Genomic DNA, 11,385 nt, shown 5'->3' on the forward strand with positions numbered 1-11,385 from the left:
ATTTGTATCTTTTCATCAATTAGATCGTCGTACAAACTTCATCCTCCCCTCACTGTTTAGGTGTTGCTGCGGTGCATAGGTGTAAATGGTGGTTTTGTATCATTTTTGTATGTAAAAACGATAAACAGAGACTAAAAAACAAAGGACAAGGCCAACCTGAGGCTTAACCTCATGCTTTAACCTCACCAAACATTCACACACATAAATCTTATTTTTCCATATTTTTTTAGTGCGAAAATCCCAATTTTCCCAATTTTTCACTATTTTTCCCTATTTATTATTTATGAAAAATAGGAATTTTCTGATTTATTTGTATTGGCTTATCATTTTTACTAAAACTTAACATTTTCTCTGATTTTGTTCCATTTCCATCCCCTTTCTCCAACTCAAAATCGAAAAAAACCACTAATTTCCATTGAAAATGACATTTTGCGGGTTTTAAAGAATTAATAACAACTCTAAATCATTACGGGTTTTGTATTTCTATAGTTATTGCCCTCAATCATGATGTAAACAAGGTTCAAACAAAATTTCATTGCATATGAACAACATTTGGACCATGAAACAACAAAAACAATCAAATTTCTTTGTAAAATTGAAGCATACTGCGTGTCTTGCGTGTTGTGGGTTTTTTAATCATTATTCTAAGCAGCCCACAGACCGACCAGCAACCATTCTTCAGTGCTGAACCTCTTTCTTCAACCTCCTCTTCATCTTGAAGCAATCCGATCACAACTGAACAAGCATTTTTCATCTCCTCTTCTTTTTGATTTCTTGCACACGAATTGCCTCTATGCAGGAGAGAGAAAGATAAAAATCGGAATTTCATTCCCTTCATCATATTGCACGTGGTTACCATCAAAATCTTGCCCTCTCTGCATAGACCAGGGATCTTCCCTTCTCCTTCTACATGATTGAATATCCAAGAGGCACATACATCCCCAAAAAATGGGGCGTCAATAAAAAAATGCCCCTCCCTGCATCACAACATGTTTTTGCATGTTTTCTTCATTTAGAGTTTCATTTCATTTCATTTATAAACTGTCCACTTCAAAAAAAACCACTTTCACACTTTTATGGAAGGGGTTTCAGCCAGTTTGGGGGTGCAAATGGACTTTGATTCACGATCCGATCGGACGGATGGCTCCGTGGCATGGAAATCTACAAAGTTGGGCTTCGTCATGCTCTTCTCAACTTCTAGATCCAGTAGTCGCTTCACAACCCCGAACCTTGCGGGGATTAAATGGGGGATCAAACGACCTCGGAACAGAGATCCGAGACTTGCGTTGGATTCCTGACGCTATTTTACATCTAGGAAAACTCCAGCTCAACCATCCGCCATTGTTTGATTTCCATGAAAATAAGCACTAACGCTTTAGGGACTTGCCGCTTAAAATCGTACTGATTGCCACCACCGCCTTCGATGAAGTCTATTTTTTCCCTGATATTTGTAATTTTTGGCTATTTTTAAGCACTTCTCGGCATAAAAAATCATCTGTCTCATTGGCGACCACGGGATAGGGCATCAAATTGATACAAAAAACACACATGAACAAAAAGGAGCATCAAGTTGATACAAAAAGCACACATCACAACTCATACCCTACCCCTTGACAAAACCAAGGCATGAAATCCATGAGGAGTAGGCCCAGCATAATCTGACAGAGAGTTTGAAGCCAGTCGCTAATCAACTACTGCAACACAGCCAAGCTAAAAAGAACTATCAAAGAGGTTGCCCTAAGTGGTGGTCTGAACTACTTACCTAACTAAGGACAACTCAACCAAGAGCTCCTCCTAGGCGAGGACACCTATAGCCTGATCAAGAGATAGTTTATTTTAGCACATTTCTTGTTCTAAGCTTTTATTTTTCCATACTCGAGCGTGTAAAAAGGAGGGAGTTGACCGTAGTGACCCAAGGAGAACAGGGCATCGGCCTCGGGACGTGTCTCGGTACCCAAGAACCTACCAAGCCCTCGCAAGGCAACCCTTAATCCTTTTCCAACACTCACTTTTATTTTCGCTCTAACCTTTTTCTATTTCCTTTATTTTATGGCAAGATGCCCCAAGGAAGACAAGGCATCGGCCCTAGATCTTACTCATCCCCAGGGACCTACCAGGCCTTCGCAAGGCGATAAACAACAGCTCAAGGATTTTTCTTTCTTTCATTTTCTATTTTTATAGGGGTTAGAACTCCTTTTTACACACCTCCGTATATATATACTTTCTTTGAGATATTCAAGGGTTTTTTTTCTTTTTATCATCATCATTTTTCTGTAGCAGGCTTCTCTAACTGCCTCACAACTAAGCAATAACTCCTAGAACGGCTGCCTAGCCGGCTGGCAGAAAAGGCTCACTAGAACTACCTTCTAAAATAGGTATTTCAATGCTTGACAATGCCTTGCAGGAGGCAATGACTACTCAAACCTCCCCCAGACATTCCTAGCCTAAACCTAGGACTTCATGCCTCAAGTGCCAGTCCCCAACAAACAAAAGAAAGTAACCCTCACCCGCACATATATCATTAATTGCTTAAGGGAAAAACTAAAAAAGGGGACGAAACCACCTGGAATGGGCACAAGAAGCTTCTTCGCAGCAAAGGCTCCCTCTAGCGACTTCGTCAAAATAACAAAGCATTTAACGTACCTGCACCAAATAGAGATAGGGCCCTCTTAGCCTAAAGAAATAACACATTTCACAGCAAACTAATTGGCCCTCTTGGCCTAAAGAGATAGATTATTAAAACCTAAAAACAACTGGCCCTCTTGGCCTAAAGAGATCAGATATTAACTACTTAAAGCAACTGGCCCTCTTGGCCTAAAATGGATAGTTCATTCTAATCCATGCAATATATGATTTCCTTGGCATATACATCACATCCTATTAAAATAATCAGGATACCAAGGATAGCATAAAACAGGAGGACTAGCCTCATGCTCCTCATGTGAGTAAGCTAAAAGCTTGATCTATACTCTTTGTAGATTTACTAGCCCAAGCCTTTCTACTGATATCTCAGTAATAATGGCCATCTCTTCTTGGGTACTATGAGCTGAATGAATGACATCATTAGGTTGATATATCTCATCCCCTTGGTTGTCATTCAAATGGATCGCTTGTCCCAACTTTCCAGTAACTCCTCCTACATGGAGAATCATGGATTTAGGATCATTCAACTCTTCTCTAATTGGACCATTACATATGTTAATGATATGATCCAAACTAGACAGAGCTTCAAGCCTAGACCCATCACATAGATGCATCTCAGGATGATGGTCCCTATTGTCAGATGTCGCATTATGGCCTTTAGTCGCATCCTCTTGGGAATCCATCAAAGCATGTCCACATGCAATTCCTGGCCCTTCATCTGACACACCAACAATATTTTTAGGGGTTTTGGGCCTCCAAACCCATCTTATATTCCTTTTCATATTCTTAGATTGCCTCATCTACCCACATTGGTCCAATGGGCATGCTGCATCTTCTTCATATGAGATGTCTTCCCTTTCCTTTGTCCACTCTGCAACTGCTTAGCCATAGGAACCATGCTTTTACTAAAAGGAATAGCATCTACTCAAAAGCATGATTCATCTATAAATTGGAAAGGTCTCTCACGAGCCTTACTAGGAGCACAACTAGAGCCACTCATAGAATGCTCATCTAATCTTGTAGACCTAATGGTTCCATCAATTCCACGCTCACAACTACCTCTCATGGAAGTGTTGCAAGCCTTGATGGGACTTACTAGGCTTGGAATCTTTTTATCCCCAAGGGGTATATTATCCCTACTATTGCCATTTTCTGGCTTGGAGATTTTGGCTACCAAGGTTCCTCTCATAGGCTACCTTGGTATCATCAAGTGAGCTATCTCCTTGTAGAAATGGTTGGAAGCTAGGATGCACTTGTAGTGAGCGGGGAACCAAAAGTTTTCCCAACATCTTTGAATATGTCCCTCATAATCAATGGCATGCATCTTTGGTTCCCTTAACGATTTAGGATTCCGCAATCCCACTTGGATTTGCATGTTAATCTCTAAGCCACTCAAAAAGAGCTCACATAGCACATCACCTGGCAATGTAGTAGCTCTTCTTGGCCAAAGCCTCAGAATATCATCAAAGGCTCTAACGTATTCTTTAATAGAAGGATAGGACTCTTGCATAATCTGCATCAGTTGCCCTAAAAATTGGGTCATAGGCACCTTCTTCTCATATTCATTTAAAAATCGATCACTCAACTCCTTAAAGGATTTAATAGACCCCCTTGGGAGGCTCCAGTACCATTTTCTAGCCTCTCCCTTTAGGGTACTTGAGAATGCGAGCATCTGATGAATATCATTGAACCCACTTGCAAGGTAAGTTAGGCCGTATTCTCGTAAATGCACCATCGGATCCTCATTAACCAAGCCCCCATGAAACACTAGGAGATCCCTATAAGGAGGAGGGCATTTAGTCCTTTCCTTGATCAGCACTGGGGCATTAAAATCTTGTAATCATAACCCAATTCTAGTGGCTTAGGGTCTCCAAACTCTTCCATTTCCACCTTTACTAGTGTAGGGAGGTTAATATTATCCTTAATGTCCCTTTCTGCCAACTCATAAAGTGGTCTAGGGAGACCTATAGCTCTTAGCATGTCATTCGGATCCTTTCTTAGAGGATCTTCCATATCTTGCCCCTTCCTAGGCAATTCCATGATGGCTTTATCTAGGAGCTTCTGCCCCTCATCAAAAGCAAACTTATCCTTAGCACTTAGGACCTAGGGATCGTGTCTTTTAAGCAACGGTTTTCCCTTTACATCTAGGGCTTCTAACATCCTTGTGATACTTAAAATTTTGGCACGATGCCCCACCACATGGGATGTTTCAGCCATAATTGCACTCTATTGTGTGTCGAGTTTTTCCCATGGCACTACGGCTTTAGCATAATCACTTGTTGATGCCATAACTATCATAGCTTCCAACATACTTATTCCATGCCCTCTAGGTTGATGGATGGTTATACATGATTTCTCTTGGGTAGAGACCACACCAAGGCAAACCTCGGCCCATGCCATCGCATTAGAGGATGGGGTAACCACTAACTGGTTACTCTTCTCATCACCTAAATTCTCTTCTGTAGAGGACTCATGCTCTACATAACTAACTAAGTCCATTAGTAAGTTTTGTATAGGGAAAGCTCCATCCTTGAACAAAACCCATTTTATGATTAGCTTAGCATACTCCTAATGGAAATTATAAACTTAGGTCCCTTTACAACCTAGATTCAGAGACCGCCACTTATAGGCAGCTCCCAGCAAACGCACCACTGATGGGACTTAAAATGGGCCGGCACTGGCTATGGCACTAGCCGGCGGACCTCATGCATACGACAGACAACCCCACCACACGGCCTCATGGGCCAGGAGTGTCTAAAACTCACTTTGCACTAAATGCTTATGACGATTTTGCGTTTGTATCCAATATATAGTCCAACGTTCACCTTCCCTTCTCCTCAGAGGGAGATCCCATAACATATAGGCATAGTGCCTCGTAATACACACATAGGGAAGCACCTCTCGACTGATTGCCGTGGCTCCACTGCGACTTTTCTGGCATAATAATTTTTATTTTCTTTCTTTCTTTTTTCTTTACCCTACTCTCGAGGGTGTTTCCACCTTTTCTTGAAGAGTAGGTCGACATGACAGAGACCAAGGTCATTTTCTCCCATAACCAATTTTTTTTTTTTCACAAGACTAGAATATTACTTATTAGAACCATCCACACCACCTCTGTAAGATTAGACGAGGAGGTAGTAGAGTAGGGGGTGGGAGGTGGAACTGAGGGGATAGAAGGCGTCACCCACCTCAACAATATCAAAATGAAGACTGTTAGTAACAACATCAAAGGCAAGAATGAGGTATATCCCAGTGGGAGAGTGAGTATCAACTATGATTGTTAGGACCTTAGGGAGGGAAGTACTTCTTTAGGTGATAGCCATTGATGATGAAGGGATCTTTAGATGCATCCATGGCATACACTTGGACAGAGCCATTAAGGTTGACAGCAAGTACCTTGTAGGGGCCCATCTAGCGCTATTGGAGCCTGATTGGAAACTTGTCAAATCTTGAATCATAGGTGAGGACTAGGTCACCTTTCTTGAATTCTTTGTACTTGATAAAGCTTTTATGGTAAGCCTTCCATTGAGCCTATGTGGCTTCCATACATTATAATGCCATCCATCGTGTTTCATCTAAATATTCAAAGTGTAAGAGGTGGCATTGTAGTGACTCATTATTTCCTAGGCCTTGGAATTCAGCTTGCAAAAGTCCACACATATTTGTAGTTTTCCATTCTTCTTAGGTACTACCATGATGGGTGAAACCCATTCACTATTGGCCACTGGATAGATAAACTCAGCTTCAAGGAGCTTCAACAACTTGGCTTTCACTAGGGGGCTGAGTAATTTGGATTTATGCACCTTTGTCTTTGCCTCATGGGTTTGGCATCAGGCTCAAGATCTGTGTGATGCTGACACATCATGGGATCGATCCCCTTTAAACCTTTATACGACCATGCAAACATGTCCAAGTTCTCCTTCAGTAGGTAACACAGGACTAACAACTCATCTTTGGAAGACTGATACCTTTAGGTGATGTTTAGTGCCATATGTATCCATAAAAGTTAATTGTTTTTCACCTTTCACTTCAGGATGAAGGTCCCACAGACTGCTTTTGGATATAGATCTGACTCCTTCAAGGGAGTGGCTTCCTCATCATGATGCTCCACTAGAAGTGACTTTTCCTTTTCCTTGGGGACTCGGCTAGCACTTTGGGATGCTCAAATGGTATCATGATTATTTCAGATTTTGTGGTAGAGTTAATTATCTCTTGACTCAAGGACTCATGTTCTAAGGATGCCTCCAGGAACGTCACATAACAAGAACCATTTGAGCTCTGCTTAGGCTGCAAGACTGGTGTTTGTTAGCAATGTGCATCATCATTTTCCTTTCTTGAGAAGGGTAAAATAGGGAAACAAGAGCCACTATTAAAGGAGGGATTATTCTACTTAATCTATTTCTTATGGAGGTTTTGCATATGATGTGATTCATTTACCAGTCTAAAGGATACTAGAGTCATTCTATTCAACAACATGGGAACTTTAGCTTCCAAAGCTTCTGGGAGTTCTCTTCATTAGTATTCTCCTATCTTTGTATAGCTTCCTCCATGACATTTGCATTATCTTCATCTTGACTTTCATCATCGTCCTTTTCAAACTCTAGCTCTACCTTTATAGGGTTCTAGTAGGAGAAAAGCAAACTCTCTATTGTCTCTCTTGCTTTTGATTCTACCTTTGGCTCTACTTTTGTGTTTGTCTCAGTCTTTGCTTCTATCTCTAGCTTTGCTGCTATGGCCATGTAATAGGGAGAATAATACATCAATGTCTCTATCTCATAGTTTGAAGTAATTTTGGGAGTTATTCCTGGTTTAGGCAGTAGGTATTCACACATCATCAGAGACTTTGCTTATTTTGGGAGTTGTCCTATAGTGCCCACTGTTAGGGACCTTGCCTCTATTTTATTGGGAAATATCTATTTGATAGCTTCTTTGTCTACTAATGTACCATCAAACTGTCATCCTTTGTAACTTTGAGAGAAAAATTTCCTTGGTTCGAAATTAGGATCAAACTCTCTAGGCTTTGGTCCGATATCTTGGGTAGTCATCTTGGATTCCAATAAGTTGAATCTTGCTTCCTGATCTTTCTTCCTTCTTTTATGCATCTCCTTTTAGAGAGAAAATATCTTCTATATGATTCTTCCTTAAACAATACTAACAAAAGGCTCCAAGGATAATTGTTTTTTGAGTACATTTAGTGGCCAAATGTCCCACATGATGGCACTTTTTGCACCATGTAATAGATCGCATCACATCTTTTCCATCTCCTATAGTACTGGGTATGTTGGTGGCATTCACCTTTAATGTCTGTAGCTATTCTGTAATCACATCCATAAAATCTTTCTTGATACTTATAGCTGAATTGGACAAATAGTCTTTCAAAATTTCTCCTTCTAGACTACTCACAATAGGATTTTGGGAAGTCTTTGTAATCACTACATAGGCTGGTTGGGTGTTGTTCCAAAGGATCCTGTATATTGATTTTGATTTAGAGCTCTTATTGAGGCTACTGGTTGTTGGCTCCATTTGGTAGAGTTCCACTATTGTTGAGTTTCCATTGGGGAAGCTGTTTGAGGCTACTATTGTTGTGGTTAAACCATCAATTGAGATCTTGATGTTTGTGATGCCAACTATGGATTTGGTGTACTATATTGGAACTTTTTTTATATCTAAGAGTGGGGGTAGGGAACAATCCCTGGGACTACATTTGGTGGGTATACCATTCCTGGCATAGGAGGAGGTAAGATTCCTCCTGAGGTCATCAACAATCTTGCTTCAACTTCATCATACAATCTCGCACCTTCCACTATAACTTGTAGGTTAACTAGTTTCCTCAGCTCAAAAAACTTACTAACTTCTGGTTTTAAGCCGCTAAGATAATCCCACTTATATATCTTCATCCAAGAGATGGTTGGTCCATCTCTTCAATATGGATTCCATTCTAGAGACATATGCTTCCACCCATTCACCAGGGGACTGACTTACATTCATGAAATCCTTTTGCATCTACTCTTCAAAACCTTTGCACTTGAATTTGGTGAGAAAGGCCACCTTCAAGTCATTCGATGTGCCAAATGTTCCTACTGCTTGTCTCTTATACCATTGAAATGCCTTGCCTTTGAAAGTGGCAAGGAATATCACCAACCAATGCTTGGGGGTTCTGGCATTGTTGTCTATACACACTACCATGAACTCGACTATATGAAGATCAAGGTCTTCATTGTACTCTCCCTTAAAGATTGGAAATAGGACTACATTCATTAGCTTGTCATAAATATTTCTAGGATGGATCTAGCTAGGAAGGGGAACTTGACCCACCATGGGGACTTCTTTAAAGAGTGCTGCAAGGGCATCAATAGAGGCTTTTATTGTTAGCTTGTTCTCGGCTTTGATTTTTGCCTTCTCTCTTCTCATGTATCTTTGGATTCCTTCTAGTGCTTGCCTCTTGATCGCATAATTCATTATGGAGCTAGCTCCATCTAGCTTGTTTTTACTTAATAGAACAGAATCAGAAGCGCTTGAGTCTCTGGAGGAATCTCTTGCCAACATTTTTTCTACTTCCTTCTTTTCAACATCTCTGAATTTTTCTTTCATTCCATTGTAGAGGGGAAGATATTCAGTTCTAAAGGTATCAAAACTCATTATTGTGAGGATCACCATAGTGCCATTGTCTTGATAATACTAAGTTCAGAGGGCTTCAATAGCATAGGTTGTGAACAATACTCTATCTACTAGCTTCCAATGGGTTTCCAATTGGACAAATAGAAGGTTATCAATGCACCAAGTATCCCACATACCTTGCTGTTGAGCATCCATGAATAAATTCCAACTCTATTCCTTCTTATTCTTGTGAACTTCAACTAACCACGACTCCTGAAGCTTCTTCACGATCTCCCACTTAATGATGTTTGGAGATTCTTCAATGAGAAGGAAAAAACTCCAAAGGATGATCATTCTCTCTATTTCTTCTTTACTTTTTAGTTTTGTAGGAAATAATTGGCTATTGTGATATAACTTTTTGTAGCTTCAAAAGATCATGGGATCAATTTTTTGTTGGGGGTAAAGGCGCATTTGCCTAGCCACCCGTGTATTACTACACTGACAGTCACCACCATTGCACACTGCAGGTGGCGGGCACCCGTCATTGTCACTTTATTCTTTATTCTTTTAGTGATAGTTTGAATAAAGGAAGGCCCAGTCACACATTGTGACTGTTGGAGTTCCCATTTCTTGTCTCTCTCTTTCTTGCTCTTGCTCTCCAGCCATAGCTCTCGAGTGTAAGCTTCGATCCTCTTACCTTTCAACTCGTATCAGATCACGGCTTCCCGAATCTTGAGCTTGGATTGTGGCATTCTCAGCTTCCCATCGACTCCCCACTCGCATTGGGTCTCCTTCCCGGCAGCCATAGCTCATTCTCTTGAGCTCCCGTCACTCCCTGGCTTTCCGAGCTTCTTTCCTGTCTATTGAGGCACCATCAGGGCATTGACATTGAGGTATTGCTTCATTATTTCAGAGATTCATCTCAGTCCACAGGTCTAGGCAAACAGGTCAACCACCATTGAAGCTTCCAACCTTCATATCTCCTTGCCACTGGTAGTGGGCTGCTAGAGGCTTGTTCCGAGGCCTCTTGTAACGTGTTCACTTGTGTCCGCTTGTCCACTTGTGGGACACGTCTTAGCAGCCCATCAGGAGGGGAGTCTAGAAAGTGCCACCTGGCACTCACAAGGAATGCCACAAGGTTTGTGATCTAGGTCTTCCTGAGTCTACCCCGAAGTGAAAGTATCCCGCCATTCCCACTTAGGAGCGACCTGAAATCAGGGTTTCTTTCCTATCAGCCAAGTCTCTAGGAAGTAGCTAGCATCGAGCTCTAGATGAACCACTTTGCGTAGGAACAACAGAGTTGAAGCAGATTTATGGTGCACTTGGTTCATGGAGAATGGGAAACAAGAGAGATGCAAAGCTCAACCTCTCTGCCCATAAGGCATAGTCCCATTCCGCTCCCCTAAAACAGCATAAAGCGGGATTTTAACTCTACTGAATCTAGGTCTTCACAATTTCGTTATCACATCTTTTGGAGAAAAGTTTCCAGCTAACTGGGACCACCCTTCCGTAGGATGAATCCAAGTCACATCCACCACACTTTCCTCGGGTTGCTTAGTTATCTAATTACCTACCACATTATACTTGACATGCAAAAGCAGCTTCCTTAATTACCCAATTTAAACACAAGTTCCTTCATGCAACTTAGGCACTGACATTAAAAAAAACAATGTCGAGCAAGTTCCTTTTCCAAATATTTGTCCTTTATTTATCATAGTCTTGGAATACATCAAGTATCATGCCCAAAGGCTATCCCAGCAATCAACAAGATTGTTGCTCCAAGTTTCGCCCGTAGACTAGTACACGGGCCTCGAGATTCCATCTTGAGTCACGTCGGCCTCTTGTGCGGGGTCCGGAGGCAAGGAATTTAAAGCTAGAGCCTCCCCTGGCACCCAAGCTGTCAAGATTGTGGGAGAGAAGGAAGGAGTCTCACTTGTAGCTTTCTTGCTTGCACACAAGGGTGGAGGCTGAAAACAGTTTTCCTCTTCTTAGTTATGGAAGCCAAAAGAACTCTCATACAAAGAAAATAGGAGAACCCTATATATGGGTCTCAAACCAAACTCAACTAACTAAGGTGGCATACTAACTGAGCCACGAACTAGAGTAGATAAGGATAGCTATCATGTAGCTATTATTCATGGGCGG

Source organism: Lygodium microphyllum, chromosome 4, assembly GCF_053477565.2.
Source record: "Lygodium microphyllum isolate KBCC chromosome 4, Lygodium_microphyllum_v1.1.10, whole genome shotgun sequence".
NCBI classification, from domain to species: Eukaryota; Viridiplantae; Streptophyta; class Polypodiopsida; order Schizaeales; family Lygodiaceae; genus Lygodium; species Lygodium microphyllum.